Consider the following 17,787-nt stretch of genomic DNA (forward strand, 5'->3'; position numbering starts at 1 on the left):
AATGCACTCAAGGTCATTGAAATAGGTGTTGAAAGATGTGGCATCCTCAGTAATGAATATTTTAGACTGCAGTTTCTGGAAAGTATGTTTTTAAAAATCTAAAATAGCTCTCGGGTGGTAAGGCTTGTGTAAAATGTCTATTTGGTTCCGTTATGGTTTTTACTTTTGCTGTACCCAGGATGAATCCTAAGGTCTCATCATGTTACACAATTATCCATCACTGATCTACACCCCCAGCTCCATTTCTATCTTCTCTGACTATCTTCTAACTTTACTGAGACTAGTTGTCTCTTGGAGCATATGTATTCTGTTCCTGAAGGGTGGATATAACTCAAGAAGTATTATTTTTAGAGTAGGCTAAGGATTAAATGGCAGGGCACTGGGAAAGCACTTCATCACTTTGACTGCATCCTCAGCTTCTCCTGCAATTTTTTGATGCTGGACAGGAGGTTCCTCCATCTCAGATCTCAGGCCTTTCACTGGAGCTGCTTCATTATTGGAAAGGACCCAGGTCCACTTAAATGTTGTCAATTCAATTAATGTGCACACAGCCTTTCCAAATCATACATGTATATAACAAATATATGGGGAATTTATAAAAATTATTAATTTTCAATGTATATTTACATATTTACCAAATTTGTCACCAGATCATGTGCTCTGTCATTAGTTAAAGACTGAGTTGATCCTAGCAAAGAGGGATACAGAGCCCAAACTGTCCATCTCCTGTAACTAGGCAAGACTTCCTATAGAGGGATTGGGGCACCAACCCAGCCACAAAACCTTAGATCTACAAATTGTTCTGTTTACAAGATGTGCAGGGGGTAAAAAGTGGAACAGAATTTGAGGGGAAGGCCAACCAGTGTCCCAGCTTGAGAATCATGACGTGAGAGGTAGCCCACACCTCACACTATTAGTCATATTCTGCTAAACTTGTAGATAGGAGCCTGGCACAACAGAGCAGCTTCCCCTCAGCAGCTGATGGAAACTGATGTGAGACCCACAGGCCAACAGCAACTGGAGCTTAAGGAATCTTATGGAAGAGGGGTAGAAAGAATAGAAGGAGGAGAGGCAGCAAGGTCACTGCAAGTAGAGCTACAGAATCAGTTAACATGGGTCCATAGGGGCTCATGAAGACTGAACTTTCTATCAGAGAGCATGCATGGAAGAGATCAAAGCTCTCTGCACACATGTAACAGTTGGGCAGTTAAGGCTTCCTGTGGGATTCTTAAAGCAGGAACAGGACTGTCTTTGACTTTATTGCTTGCCTTTGGGTACTTTTCTCCTAACTGGGCTGCCTTGTCTGCCCTCAATAGAAGCACCTAGTCTTACCGTAGCAACTTGATATGTCAAGGCTGCTTGATATTTTTTTTTTCTGGTTGGCCTTTTTTTTTCTTTTTTTTCCCTGAGAATAAGCGGAGGAGGTGAGAATGGGGAGGAACTGGAAGAAAAGGAAAGGGGAAACTGAGATCAGGAGATAAGTTATATAATAACAATAAAACACACACACACACACACACACACACACACACACACATCTCTGTCTCTTTCATCTATCTGTTTATCCATCAGAGAGAGAGACAGAGAGAGAGAGAGAGAGAGAGAGAGAGAGAGAGAGAGAGAGAGAGAGAGAGAGAGAAAGCCTGTAAGTTGAAATAACAACATATATTCCTCCCTCATGTAATTCCAGGAATTGCTATGGAAATGGAAATGTTTAAGTCACCACTTAAAAACCAAATATGTAGTGACGTCTGAATGAATTATTGGATGGTGGTTAGGTTATAGAATTAGAACTAACTTGGGCATATGACATTCTCATTATGAGAACCTTCATTTGTACAACCTAACAGTGAAGAGCTTGAGACAGCCAAATGTTAGGTTCCATTAGACACAGACATTATCTGTGGCATTAGAGTTGCAATTAAAGTTACAACTAAGTAATAATACCATCACCTATACTTAACATTGTGCAAGCCTATTGCATGGTTTGGGCTTCCTGAGTCTCAGAAGTGCCTGGCTGAGGAGAGCACATTAACTTCTCAGTAGAAGCCAGATGATTTATTTACATAATATTTTTAATCTCATCTGCTTTGTTGAACTGGGAGATCTATCAGCAGGAAGACAACAGCGTAATGCAGCCTGTTAGGTATACACCAATTTTCTCATCTGGTAATGGACCAGGGAAAAGTTAATATTGTTGTTTTCAAGCCAAAAATATTGAAATGTGGGGCCTTGATTTCTTCCCTCTTATAAAAAAAGAAAAGAAGGGAAGAAGAAAGGAAGTCAGTCTATTTAGATAGCACAAACAAATTAAATCTAGCCAATCTAGTTCATTTCATCTTACAAACGTTGGTCCATCACAGCTGGAACAGGATTCTTATGCCCTGCCTTTGTTACATATTTGTACAAAAGATCTTATCCAGTAGGTGTCAGCAAAGTAAACTTAAAAGCAATCACTTGGGGGAGGGGCTTCTCATGTGAGCTTTCTGGTGACTTATTGGTAAAATATAAGAACTTTTCTTTCACAGGGATACATAGTAAGAAAGGAAGAACAAGAGAAAGACAATTCCTGTTCCCCAAATTAAATAAAACAAGAAACAAACTGCTTTCTTTCCCTTTGTTTTTAATAAAAGGTATATTCTGAAATATCATATAGGAAACCTAAGGATCACCCTGAGACACAGGTGTACCAGAAATGGATTTACAAAGACATGACATGTGTAGGTTTCAAGGGCTATGTCTGTTACTGTCTCAGTCACACAGGTGATGCTATTTTAGCTGGAAAAATTTCAAAACACCTGAAATAGTCACAGACACAAAAGTATCTCTGTGACATGGATTGAGCTGCACAGGACAACATACCTAGGATGTGATGTGGAGACACAGCACAGGTGGGCTTCTTATTCTGTCTTGCAAGGGGCTCTGGGAGCACCTCATTCACTCACATGGTTTCTTTAAGGAAGGAGACAGAGAGTCTTAGGAGAGGAAAGGGAGGCTTGCTTCCCAAAGGAAGTACAGCCACATTCTGAAGACAATTCTGGAGGAAGCCAGTGTCCTGGGGCTCAACAAAACAGCTGCTCAGTGCAGAAACTCAACATGTATCAGGGAAGAGGAGACTAGCCAAATTGAAATGCAGAAATTTGTTCCTTTTTCTGTTTTAAGTTTTTTTTTCTTTATTGAGGTATAATGCAGGCCAGTATATAAAACTCAATTGATTTAATTCCGACCCGAAAGTATTATGATGGCTTGCATGTGTGAAGCTGAGTAGATACAAACAATAAATATAAATCTGTTGTTGGGAAGCGTTGTTAGCACAGACATGTGAGATAAACACCAACATCTATTCGGCGTCACTCTGTTAGGTCTCATCATTCTGAGTGAAACTTTCTGGGGGGTAAGACACATACAGCCCTTGGTTCTTGATTTTTACTTTTAGTACTTAGATGCTTTTTCTACTCTCATTAACGTCTATTTTCCTGCCTTCTCCTGGTTAGTAAACTAAGATTTAGAGGTCTTCAACAGTGAGTCAAACTCAGGATGAAGGTTTTAAAAGCAGCTTATTGATTATGTATTAACCATGCTGTCATCTGATCAAGCCCCCAAACTTGAGTTATAAAAGGGTACTGTTATTAGACACATTTGGACCGTGAGATGTTATGTTTTGGCCTCCCTGAACCAGGTCCTCTTTATTTTCGTCTTACAGTTAAAAACACATAGTCTTCCCAGAGTATCTAACTCCCCATTAACTGATCATGCACTATGAGCATCAGTGAAGGAAGTGAAACATGGTTCCTGATCACTTGCAACCAACTCTAGATAATTTTATGATGGATACATATCCCATGGGTATAGGAATGGGCTTATACAGATATGTGCACATTTGTGATAAGAAGAGATTACAATATCAATTACTACCCAGCTTTGAATTCTTCCCTCCCACACTTTCTACATCCTCAGAGACATTACTTGTTGTTTTACATACCTAGTGTCTTCCTCCCTGAAAATCACCAGAGAAAGCCCCCTCTGACTATGATTCCTTTGGTTACTGTCTAGACTCCCCCGCATTCAGGGCCTACTGGACAATGCATCCTCTTCCTGCCTCTCTCTGATGCTCCCCTTCCCCAGCCTTCAGCCTTGTGTACCCTTGCTGTGGATTATCCAATCACCTGCAACACAGCTTAATTTGATGGGTGCTTCTTTTTTTAATTGGTTATTTTATTTATTTACATTTCAAACGTTATTCCCCTTCCTAGTTAAATCCCCTATTTCCTCCACCAACCCCATGCTTCTATGAGGGTGCTCCCCAACCCATCCACCCCCTTCTGACTCAATGCCCTAGCATTTCCGTACACTGGGTCATCTAGACTCCACAGGACCAACGGCCTCCCCTCCCATTGATGCCAGATAAAGCAATTCTCTGCTGTATATGCAGCTGGAGCCATGGGTTTCTCCATGTGTACTTTTTGGTTGGTGGTTTAGTGCCTGGGAGCTCTGGGGGATCTGGTTGTTTGATATTGATGTTCTTCCTGTGGAGTTGCTAACCAGATCCTTCAGTCCTTCTCCTAACTCCTCCACTGGAATCCCCATGCTTAGTTCAATGATTGGCTATATGCATCAATATCTGTATTAGTCAGAGTCTGGCACAGCCTCTCAGTTGACACCTATACCAGGTTCCTGTCAGCAAGTGCTTCAGCAATAGTGTCTAAGTTTGGTGTCTGCAGATGAATGGATCCCCAGGTGGGGTAGTCTCTGGATGGCCTTTCTTTCAGTCTCTGCCCTCCTCTTTGTCCCTGCATTTCCTTCTGACAAGAGCAATTCTGGATTAATATATTTGAGATGGGTGGATGCCCATCCCTCAACTGGGAGCCATGCCTATCTACTGGATATAGTCTCTACAGGTTCTCTCTTCCCTTTGTTGGTTATTTTGGCTAATGCTATCCTTGTTGGGTCCTGGGTGATGGGTGCCTCTTAAAGGAGGTGGTTATAATTAAGTTGTAGGGTGCTTTCATAGCATGCATGCAGCCTGATTCTGTCCCAAACAATTAGTTTATTTCTGTCTCTGTCACTTTGTCTCTCCTTCCTGTTTGTTTCTTCAACACTGATGTTGTTGATTCCTACTCATTCCTCAAATTCTCAGGTGAGCTGTCACTTCCCTTTCCCTCTGGCCAGCTTGAGGAATGTGCCCAACCTCCCTGTTCTCACAACTCCTCACCTCTTCTGCCAGATCTGAGTACTGCATTTCACAGTAGTCCCCGTGAGGACAGGGATGGGTTGGACTTGTCAGGCTCAGCCTCTTTTCCCTAGAGTTCAACATTGTGGAACAAATGCCTATGTGTTTTTACTGAAGGTGGCCAAATATTTTCATATAAACTTTGTTTTGAAGGAAAAAAAAACATGTGAGAATTCCTTGGCTAAGAGATTATGTTTTCATATAATGATGTCTATCAGATATGATTAATTTTTGCCTACCGTTAATTTATTCCTTTAGATATTCCTTTAGACTCCCTCTTTACCCTTTCTTTCCCAACTCTCCCATAAGCAGAGGGGCACATGACAAACTGTGGGGTAGAGAAGCAGATGGATTTTGCACTTTTTGAAAGTAGAAATGGAGAGGAAAAAAAATTCTCTTCAGGATTTTACATGAGCAGCCTGAAGGTCTCAGTGGGCTGCAGAATCTTTGATGGGTTTTATGTCCTTTTTATTGTGGGGATTTGGAGGCTCTGGGTCTTCTCTCAGAAATGTCATCATTTTATCAACAGATAATATACACCAAATACCACAGGACCTTATCTCTAGTGATGACATTGTTTTACGGATTCTCCTCTGCCCCCGTGTGTGTGTGTGTGTGTGTGTGTGTGTGTGTGTGTGTGTGTGTGTGTGTATGTGTATGTGTCTGTATCTGTCTGCCTGTGTGTCTATCTCTCTCGGTATGTGTGTGTGTCTGTCTTTGCTCTGTATAACATAATCACACAATTGCCATTTCATATAAATTCTAAGAATTTGATCTTAAAGAAATAGCAACATGGCCAAAAGCTTACTTCTCATCAAACTGAATCATTCAAATTGTTCATGTGGTCTTTTACAACAGGAGTGATATTATGTCTAGTATTCTATACTCCTTATAAACAATGGCTAATTTATCTCTCACTAGATTTGAAATAGATACAGATATTGTCATCACCCACACTGAAGAGAGCAGAAAACGGAAACACAGAGAGAGGTAATAACATGGCCAGTGTCACTTGTCTGCTGAATACTGAGCTACTCTGTTGCACGCAGCTGAGTTGTTTTTAAGAATGTGGGCTCAGTTCAGTTCTTGTTGGTTTCCCTATATTCATTCTCTATATCATCTGATCCTTGATCACATCCTGAACTTGTCACATTATAAACTACCATAAATGTTGAATGCTACAGAAATCCCCCAGCATTTCTCTTTCGATAAACAAGATGGCTTTCATCTAGTCCATTTCCTTGAATTGGCTAAAGTAAGACCCTTCCCATTATCTGTTCTTTCCCATAATAACTGTGGTGTCTGGTCAAGGAAAAGTCAGGCATTACTCGGTAATACAAAGCCAGAACGTGGGGCACCTTCAAAGTATCTGCTACAATGCAGCTTGAGAAACATGCTACGGTCATGGGTCACAAAACAAACACAGACATCACAGAGCAGACTGACAGAGCATGACAAACACTCAGATATAAATTACAAGAGGCTTTGCAGACATGACATAACAGAAAGTCCAATTAGCAAAACTAACCATATGCCACCACACAGTGGAACACACACACACACACACACACACACACACACACACACACACACACACACAGGACAACTGCAAAGAAATCTCAGATGAAAATGCTTCCTCAGAGAAACTGGATGCAATACCAAAACCAAGATGCCAGCATGATAAAAAAGACATTCACTGTGGAGTCATTTTGAGTGTCCCACTAATAAAACTGCCATTACAAGTGTCTACACCCGCAAGTACCAAACAAATGATGAGAGACTAAAGCACGGCACTAAGCTTTTGAGTCTGTTTCTGTTATTTTTCTTTCATGGTAGATCATCAGAGAATTTGATGTATTTAGTAATGTTTTTAAAGGGGTTGCTGATGTCTGGCAAAGAGCATGAACTTTAGAATCAGACACCCTGGGTCTGAGTCCCATCAGAGCTGTGTGCAAACCGTCTGATTTCACTATGGCATATTTAGTCAGCATCAGGTAAAATGTAGACATGACAGTGACACTCACTTCATTCTGTTTGGCACATAAATACTAATAATGCTCATAAAAGGCATAGCAACATGTTTGTAGAGAATAATATTGGTTCTATAAATAAAACCAGTTAATGTTTAATTTTTAAAGTTATAGATGCTCCAGGATGTATATTGGGCTGAGATGCTTCGACAGTGAGCTTCTAAAACATCAAAGGAAAAAATTTCAACTTTCCTTTATTTTGACTTGTGGACTGGTTTGGTTGAAAAAAAAAAAAAAAGGAATCTTTGGGGGAATTCTGTCCCTGGTCCGTTTACTATCACAGTAGTTCCAATGATAGGTCATCACACTCCTTTATGGGCTTGTTGCTCATTCATTCACTCATTCACTCATTCAACAATTAATATATCCAGGGAACCATTTTTTACATTTTATTGGATATTTTATTTATTTACATGTTACATGTTATTCCCTTTTCTAGCTTCCCCTACAAAAACAAAAACAAAACAAAAAATCCCTATTCCATCCTTCTTCCTCCTGCTTCTACGAGGTTGCTCCCCCACCTACCCATCCATTCCCACCTCTTTACCCTGGCATTCCCCTACACTGGGGCACTGAGCCTTCCCAGGGCCAAGTTCCTCTCCTCTCCTCGATTCCCGACAAGGCCATCCTCTGCTACATGTGCAGCTGGAGCCATGGGTCCCTTCATGTGTACTCTTTGGTTGGTGGTTTAGTCCCTGGGAGATCTAGAAAGTCTGGTTGGTTAATATTGTTGTTCTTCCTATGGGGTTGCAATTTCCTTCAGCTCCTACAGTATATTTAGGGAATCTTTCAAGAACTCAATACATTGTTGTAGATGCTAAAAACTCAAAACTGCCTGAGACGCAGCTCCCACCTTCAAGGAGTGGGAAGAGACACTCAGAAAGCAAATATAATAAATATTATAAGAATTAAAATTGACTTATGTTTTGAGCATTTTGAGAGGACATATATTTGTCATGCTTATAAAGGTTCAATGCAGAGTCATTTGTACCAGAAGGTTTGACAGTGATCTCAGAAAAATAAAAAGAATTAAATATGCATCATTCTAGCCTATCCATTGATGGTGTATCCTGAAAGTAATAGACCACAGTTCTCCGGGACTATTCAAAGAACTTCTAATTGATTTCTGAAGGGGGAAAAGTTCACCTTTCTTGTGTTTTTTCCTCTTGCTATTCCCAGCTTTGAGAGAGTCCCCAAATCAGTTTTAAGTATAGATATTTCAGAAACTGCGCCAACACAGGTCTGATTTCAATCTTCTGCACCTGCACCTCTAGTTTTCCCAGCACCACTTGTTGCTGATGCTGCCTTTTCTTCAATGTGTATTTTCGGTGTCTTTGACAAATGTGAGAGCTGCAATTATTAACACTTATTTGGATCTTCTATTTGGTTATATTGATTTGCACATTTTTAAATTCCAAAACCTTAATTGTTTCATTAATATACTTTTGTAATGTACCTTGAACTCTGGAACTGAAATTCCTCCAGTGTTGTTCATTTTACCCATGGTTGATGACTTAATAACAAGTCTTTTGTGGTTCTTTATGAATGTAAGGATTCAGTGTCCATTTCTGTGGAGAATGATGTAGATATTTGGATTAGGTTTATATTGAATCTATACATTATTTTTGATGGGATGATCATTTCACAATATTAATTCTATGAATCCATAAAAATAAGAAGACTTTCCATCTTCCAGTGTGTTCCTCTGTCACTTTTTGAGGGATTTAAAATTTCCAATGTAAAGATTTCAACTTCGTATTCATGGGTATGGTGGTTTGAATTGTTACTGTCACTTTGGGATGGGCTGGGTTTTTTTATATTTTTTGTTTTGTTTTTGTTTTTGTTTTTAATTTGTTGTTTTAAGGCTACTGCTAATGAAGTGAGTGATCTCCCTTTTTTCTTATTTTTAAAAAATATTTTGGATAGTTTATGTATTTACATTTCACATATGATTTCCTTTCTCTGTTCCACCCTCTCCTATCCTCCTTCCCCAGCTTCTGTATGAATGTTCCCCCTTCTAACTATTCCTGTACTGCCATTTCAACTGCCTGAAGAGGAAGTTCATAAAATGGGACAGAATATTTGCTAAGTATACTTCTGATTGAAGGTTAATATTTAGAATACTCTAAGAATTTAAAGAGTAAACCAAAGACAAATAATCAAATTTAAAATGGGCGATGTATCTGAATTTAGTTATCAAAAGAAAAGACAAAATAGGTTAAGAAATATCTTTAAAGGTGTTGAACAATTTAAGCAATTAGGGAATTAAAAAAAAAGAAACAGAGAGAGAGAGAGAGAGAGAGAGAGAGAGAGAGAGAGAGAGAGAGAGAGAGACAGAGAGAGAGAGAGAGAGAGAGAGAGAGAGAGAGAGAGAGAGAGAAACTGCACCTGCACTGACATAGGATTTTCTTGGACCCTATTTCACCGGTAACATCAGAAATATGTGTCTCTTTTGAGTTTTGGGCAGTAGGTAGGTTGTTTGCTTGTTTTATTTTTTTGTTTTTGTTGTTGTTACGTTGTAAGACCCGCACCATGAAATTGGGAATTAAAGTTGTTAGATTACTCTTGGAGATTTATAAAATCCATGCCCATTATTTCAGAGTGATTCACTAAGAAATTATAGCAGGCTTACAAGGGTGCAGTTCAGGCTCACGCAGTGGGGGTGCTGGGGTTTATTTCTCATACTTATCACTTCTTATTCAAAACATTTTCAGTCATCTACAAAAATGCTTGTTAGAAGTAATGACTGTCAGGAGAGGAGAATTAGTCTATTCCAGGAATGAGCTCTCTTATTGGCTGTCTAGTGCAAAGTGCTTAGCCCAACCATATACAAACAAAAATAATGGATTTATCCTGATGTGTGTGTGTGTGTGTGTGTGTGTGTGTGTGTGTGTGTGTGTGTGTGTGTGTGTATGTGTGTACTAATACACATGTGGTAAGTATGGGAAAGTAGAAAAGATTGTTGTTGCCAGGATAAGCCAGTATTCTCATGGTAGCATACCTAGACTGTTAGTAGAGAAAAAACAAGCAAGCAAGCAAGCAAACAAACAAACCTACCCAGTTTAAGTAAAAATTAATCAATGAAAGAGGTAACTAGAGTTTATAAAGTCATAGAATAACAGGGAGTCTGTAGCTCAAATGTTTGAGAGCAATTCCAATAGTTGTAATGCAGACATGTAAAAAACATACTAACTAAAACTTGATAGTTGATTTTATGTTTCAACTTGACTGGGGTAAAGAATTCTCAGACACAATTTACAATATTTTTATATCTGTATACATTAATATATATAAGATTTAGAGGCAGGGGAATTCAAGTGGTGGTGTTCTTATGTGAGCCCAAAGGCATAGAATTAGGAACACCAAGGACACAATGGCACATTCTGTCCAGGCCAAGGCTAGATCACCAATATTCTTAGCAGAACAATGGATGCAAAAGCTCAAGATGAGACAGAAAGTTTGGCCTTCTCCTGTGCCTTGGCCTTACCAAGGTCCTTTGGAAATCAGAGCATCCTTCATGTACAGTGCAGAAACTTATCTTCTGTACTTGGTGTACCAATGCGATTGCTTATCTCTCCCAGAAATGTCCTCAGAGATACACATATAGTCACTATGCATTCCTATCATGCAATATATTAACATATTTTAATATAGCATACATTTATGTGATAATAGAGTATATTGTATATTAATATATTATGTATCACATATTAGCATAATAACACATTATATCATCACAATGAATTTTTATTATATAATAAATATTTATTCTCTACAAACACTTTGCTATCCCCTTTAGGCATATTGTTAGTTTTAATTTGAAATAAAGAGTGAAGAATTGAGTGTTATCTATATATATATCTATATCTATCTATATATATATATATATCACATAATTGATTACTCAAATTAATATGTAATATGTTAGTAACATGATATATAATCATGTAATTTTTTATAATTAATATGGCATGAAGTATATAATAGCAATATTTTTATTATTATCTTCATTATTATTATATGTTTATCTCTTGATACACATATATGTCAGCTCTTGAGCACTTGCATCTACATTCCTTCTAAGGATATTGATGATCTAGCTTCTCAAGACCTTGTACTTGGACAGAGATGTGCTATTGTGCCACTGAAATTCCTAATTCCATGTCTTTGGGTTTACACATGAACACTACTTGACTTCCCATACCTATAGTTGGTTGACAGCAGACTCCAGGATGTAGTAGAAACCATAATATCCTAAGACTATCTCTCACACTGCATTATTTTCTCTGACTATCTATCTATTATAATGGCCACTCCCCTGGGGAACACTGACTCATAGATCCAGATAGTGTATAAACATCTCATATGAGTTTTTCTTATGGCACACAATTTTGTTAAAATACTCATTTTTACTCTAAGAGGATTGGTTCTTGTAGACACTAAGCAGCTTGGACAAGGCCACATGCCTAATCTGAATAGATCTGGGATTTGAAAGCCAGAAATCACCTCTTGTCATGAACTCTAACTGGAAGATGACTTGTACTAGCTGGTTTTGTGTCAACTTGGCACAAGCTGGAGTTAGAACAGAGAAAAGAGCCTCAGTTGAGGAAGTGTCTCCATGAGATCCAGCTGTAAGGCATTTTCTCAACTAGTGATCAAGGAGCAGGCCAAGCCCATTGTGGGTGGTGCCATCCCTGGGCTGGTAGACCTGGGTTCTATAGCAAAGCAAGCTGAGCAAGCCAGGGGAAGCAAGCCAGTAAGCAACATCCCGTCATGGTCTCTGCATCAGCTCCTGCTTCCTGACCTGCTTGAGTTCCAGTCCTGACTTCCTTTGGTGATGAACAGCAATGTGGAAAGTGTAAGCTGAATGAACCCTTTTCTTCCCAAATTGCTTTTTGGTCATGATGTTTGTGCAGGAATAGAAACGGCTAAGACATGACTCTTAGGCATGCATGTTCTTCTTGTAGTTTTTAAGTACTATGTTAACAAATCTTTCAGATGGTTATGTTGTGCCAAAGGAGATAGATGCAGACAAGGCAAAAATTAACCTAAATCTTTTGTGGGTTCATAGTATTCAGGGCTATTGATAACAAGTCACTCTAGCATAATGCTTCAACTTTTTAATACAGTTCCTCATGCTGTGGTGACTTCCACCATAACATTATTTTCATTGCTAATTCATAACTGTAATATTGCTACTGTTATGAATTGCAATGAAAGTATTTGATACACAGGACATCTGATATGGGACTCCTGAAAAAGAGTCATTCAATCTTCATAGAGGTCATGACCTATAGTTTGAGAACCAATGCTCTACAACAATGACCCACAGCATTTTAGATCAAGGCACTGCATTTCAAACACAGATCGTCAACCAGACCTAAATATATTTACTTCTTGGGCATAATCCTTATCTAAGTGTTTAAAAAATGAATGTAGCTTCTCAGTTATAGCTTCAGGTAATTAAAAACTATTTGAATTTTTATTTCACAAAGAAATAGCTGTCATGTGAGCTTGAAATAACTAAATTGGCTTATTGCTCTCAGTGAATACCAGAACAGAGCTCTAGTGTGTTAAATGGTCTAACAGTATGTGCTAGGAGAAGACAGTGGTTGAAAGACAAAAAATAAGTAAATTCCTAAATTTATCTCTTTCTTTAAATATAAGTTTCTTCTACACACACACACAAACACACACACACACACACACACACACCCCACAAACATGCATACTCAACACTAAAAGAACTTAGCAGTATACAATAGCAGCACTAAAAGGATTTAGCAGATTATGTTTATAGATTATGCATTATATGAAAAAATAATAAACAACAAAAGGAGTGGATTTGAATGAGGTAAAGGTGCCATGAGAGAGGTTTGGGGGGATAAGGATGAGGAATGGAGGCTTTTATGAAGGAAAAGGAAAGGGGAAATATAATTTTAATTAAAATACATGTCTCATTATGCTTCTTCATTGGCTTGCCATCCTCTAAGGTATCACTTGCTGTCCCTGACCTGCATTATTATCCTGAGGGATGCTTTATGACTTTAAGACAATCAAGTGTCAAATAAGAGTTTCCATTGTTATTTCAATGTGCTTGCCGCTCCATGTGTAGCCATCCCTCCAGACGAGGAGTGAGAAACAGGGGTTTGTATTTGCTGTGGATCTCACAGTGGCAGCCACCAATGTTCATCCAGCTGAAACCACAAGACTAAAAACAATCCAATTAAGTGACAACAATATATCTTGAATTAGTGCAGAGCAGAAGGTAAAGTCTCTTCCAGTCATCATTAATTCACATTCACTCACTGCCCACAGAGAAAGACTCTGGGTTTCTGCTTCCAGGAGATACTGGTAAAACTTCTTTGAATGGAAGAAGGTTGTTTGGTCCTAAAGAAAAAAAAAAAGCCTACCTTACAGGAACTAGAAGTGCTTTACAAAAGAAATCATGCCTGGAAATAGGCTTCAAGGGTTATGATTGTAACAGTGGATCTTGGAGTTAGGAGAACTATGAGTTCTCTTATTTAATGGTGATTTGCAATTGCTCATGTTCCCCCCGCCCCCATTATGTATCGGGCCAGCAGAAAGGCCCTGCTTCCCTCTGGTTATTTCCTGAGCATTTTAATTCTGTGAGAGCTTATCATATGTCTTGCATCTGTTCTCTTGACTTCTGAATGATACTGGCACACACATACGTAATATTTAAAGTCTATAGCTCAGTCATCTTTATAGTGTATTTACAGATACTTGTTTTTCAGAGGATATGAATTTGGTATAAATTTGGGGGAATCAGTTTCCGTAACTAAAGTATTCTGCCTATAATAGGTACAGAGTAGACACTTGGTTCTTGGTTGTTTTATGTGGCAGCCATGTCTTTATTATATTTGTACAGCACAAATAATAAACTTAAAAATTTTATAAGCATTTTCTCACCTCTGTTAGAATACTCACCATGGGGAGTGGTTCAAAATTGGTTTACCTGTTTATTTTTAGTACATTTAAAATTGACCACTAAATTCAGAATTCCTCTTTTAAATTCATCCAACTTTATATTTTTTTTGTGTGTGTGTTAAAAGTTAAAAAAAAAAGTATGCCACCATTGATTGCCCATTATCCACTTTTTACTTCCTGAAAATTGGCTTGGAATATGTGGGGATATGATTGTGCTTGGTGAAAGCTCCACCAGTATTATATATCACACTTTAAACAGGAATGAACATGACAGTAACCAGCGTGTATTTGAGGAGTTGTTTATGAGAATGTCTACTCAGGGTACTTATGGGAGTCAGCCTTTTCTCTCACTACAATGTCCTATTCCTCAGTGTTTAGCGCCATCTGTCTCTGATTTAACTTTCTAATTTTAATGTTTTAAGATGTGAATATTTTAACTTCTCAGGACATTTTATTTGACTATTTCTCTATGAGAGTCCATGTAATAAAAGGTATTTTGTTCATTGTTGTTAGTAGACTTGGGTCTAGATACTTAGAAAGCACACACTTTTGCTGAATTGAGATAAGGAATTAGTTGATCAAATGTCATATGGAGAAGAACATTAAAGTTATGGTTTAGAAGATTGGAATGTCATAGCCTTTTTTTGTTTGGTTTGTGTGGCAGATGGTGGCCGAATCTGAAAGTCCAGCTAAGGGTGATAACTCATACTTCCAAAAACCAGAATGATAAAGGATTAAAGCAAGAGAGTGTGGGAATTGAGAGGTAAAGAGCTTAATGAGATGCACTTGTTGAGATTTAAAGGAAGAGTCACTCTTTTTTAGAATGGGAGTGAGTGTTTGCAGATATGAACGGTCACAGAATCTGTGATGGGGAAGATGGAGATGGAAGAGACTGCAAACTCACTATTTCAGTGTTCAAGAAGGGACAGGATGTGGACAAATTGTTCAGCATGAATGCGGAAGAGATGAGGGATGGACTGAGGGGGAAAGTTCCATGACATCAGCTGAATTGGTGGATAGAAATGATACTGGACTGTGCAGAAATTGCTGCTGATTGGATGAAAGCCCAGGGTGAGGCAGATAATGAGAATTTATAGTCCAGCCACCTGCTGTGGCTTTATTTCTTTTCTGATAATTGCTGTGAGCACAGAAATGGGGTGGAAATGTGCAAAAAACAGATGGTCAGCCTTTGCCAGGTTGTGGTAAATGGCAAAGTGGGCATGGAAGAATGATGGGGTGGCCATGGTCGAGCAGGAGGTAGAAATGAGCAAAATGACATCCTAGTTGGACAGGGCAAGTAGAGCTGGGGGCAGAAGGGGGTGGAATGTGGTCTGTGAGGGCGGGACACATGTCCCTGGAATAATTCCACCTTATCCTTCAGCTGAAATTTGACTTGCACTTCTCCTTGTATATTTTCCTGTACAACATGTAAAACTCATACCCAAGGCCTGGGAACACTTTTTAATTCATTTGACATTTAGGCTTGATGCATAAACATTTCTGGTCAAAAGTTCCAAGGGCAAGGGTCACAGTATATTCTGAGCATTTGTGCCAGGGAAATAACAATCCTCATTGGTATGAACTGCAGGGTGCATCTGGAAGAGAAGTGTTTGTCCTTTCTCCCTGGCCTTTATGCATAATCTTAATATTGGATATTACTATTTCCACACCCCCCCCCCCTTTCATGTTCTGCAGAGTCTAGAAAAGCTGAGAGGTCCACAGCTCTGATACATCTTAAATTCGTTCAAGGTAAATCTCCTTATTGACAGAAAATTCCACAAGAGATAGAATATTATATAGAGAGGTGAACCATGCTATTCGTCTGGCAGTGAGGCTCCGTATGCTTAGGCAATAACCAACTTAAGGCATCAGAAATAGCCCTGAAACTGACCAGTAAGTACGGCAGGCTCTCAAATAGTCAGGGACTCTTGGGGAAGCTGAGCTGCACAAAAGCTCAGATCAGCCTAGCCACCTGGTGGAGACATTCTCTAACCCGATGAACTGTTTAGGAGTTGTACAATGAACTCTAGATTTTCATCTTTCATGAGCTGTCACCCATACTGGCATGAACTTTTGGCTTTGCAGTTAACTAGATACCAGACAATACCCTAATTATAACTTGTACCTGACTTAGACTATGAAGTAAGTGCAAATATAAATTTTATATGTCAGTACTTATAAGTTAAAGTTTCTGCATATAGCTAAATCAGGGCACACAATTAGATGGATTCTCATACTCTCTGAACTCCATATTATTCACAGTGAGATACAATGTCAGTAACATTGGGAAATTTGCAAAGCTCCTTTTCTTATCTTTCTCAATTATTTCACATACCATTTAGCTGACTTTTCACCAAATACTCATTAGTATGAACTGCAGGGTGCACCTGGAGGAGAAGTGTTTGTCCTTTCTCCCTGGCCTTTACACAAATCCTAATCGTAGATCTTACTATTTCCAGCTCTTCCCCCTTTTCATGTGCTTCAGAGTCTAGCAAAGCTCACTGGTTATGAACTCATCAGTTGGATTAGCTTTGGATGTTTTGTTCAATTCTAGGGCTCTTAAATCAAAATTTACTTTGTATTTACATGACTAAGAAGCACTATGTCCTCATATAATTTGTATTGCTTGGTCTACAGTAGTGTCCTAGGAGGCTGGTTAGACATTTCTATAAACTGTGTAGCATGGGAGTTAGCAATGCCCAAGTGCTTGGGTTTAAGCCATGCTTTGTCCTCATTAGCCAGAAGCCTCATTTGCCCACAAGACTATATAGGTCATTAGACAAGCTCTATCTTTTGTTCACTTGATGCAGAATGCCTTTCTCCACTGTAAGTGGAGAGGGAGATGGAGGTGATTAATAGGTTGTGAAGTTCATGGTGCCTGTACCCATTTTGTTATCTTGTTTTGTAGGTGACCTGCCCATGGGCAGAGAGGTAGTACTGCTTATGTAAGATTTCTTTTCTTCATGTAGGCAGTTTATCTTTCCTGTAATATGGAGGGAGAAAAGCTGATTAAAGCAGGATTAAAAACAAAAATGAGGAACCGCGCTAAAAATTAAGTCCACTATAAGATTCATTTGTTTTACAACAGTCCACCTTGCTCGCTTCTGTAATAATTTTGATTTTTGTGTTAGCCTTGACGTATGCACATACAATAACAAAAATGCTATTATTTAACCACACTAGTAAAGCAGTGAGGGCATGTTAATTAAAAATCTATTCCTAATGATGGAGCAGGACCATCAATCTAATTAAATGCCTCTCTAATATTTTTTATTCACACCTGATTATTCTCCATTTCAGTTCAGGATTTCCTCATTTGGGGGGTGGCGTGTTAATATAAAATTAAGTAGCATGCTTCAGAAAATCTGAATTGTTTGTCTAGTTTTTTTTTTTTTTTTTTACCTTTTATTTTATAAGCCTTTACACTGACTACAGTCACAGTCTGGGCACCTTTCATGGAAACATCTGCTTCTTTGTAATGGCGACGCCGTCTAAAGAAGAGCAGGCAGCAGGAGAAAGGTTTGAGCCTTTATGTGGTGAATTATCTTTAAATGCCTGTATTCCTAATTTCTCGAT

This window comes from Micromys minutus (genome assembly GCF_963924665.1).
Source record: "Micromys minutus genome assembly, chromosome: 20".
In the NCBI taxonomy this organism is placed as follows: domain Eukaryota; kingdom Metazoa; phylum Chordata; class Mammalia; order Rodentia; family Muridae; genus Micromys; species Micromys minutus.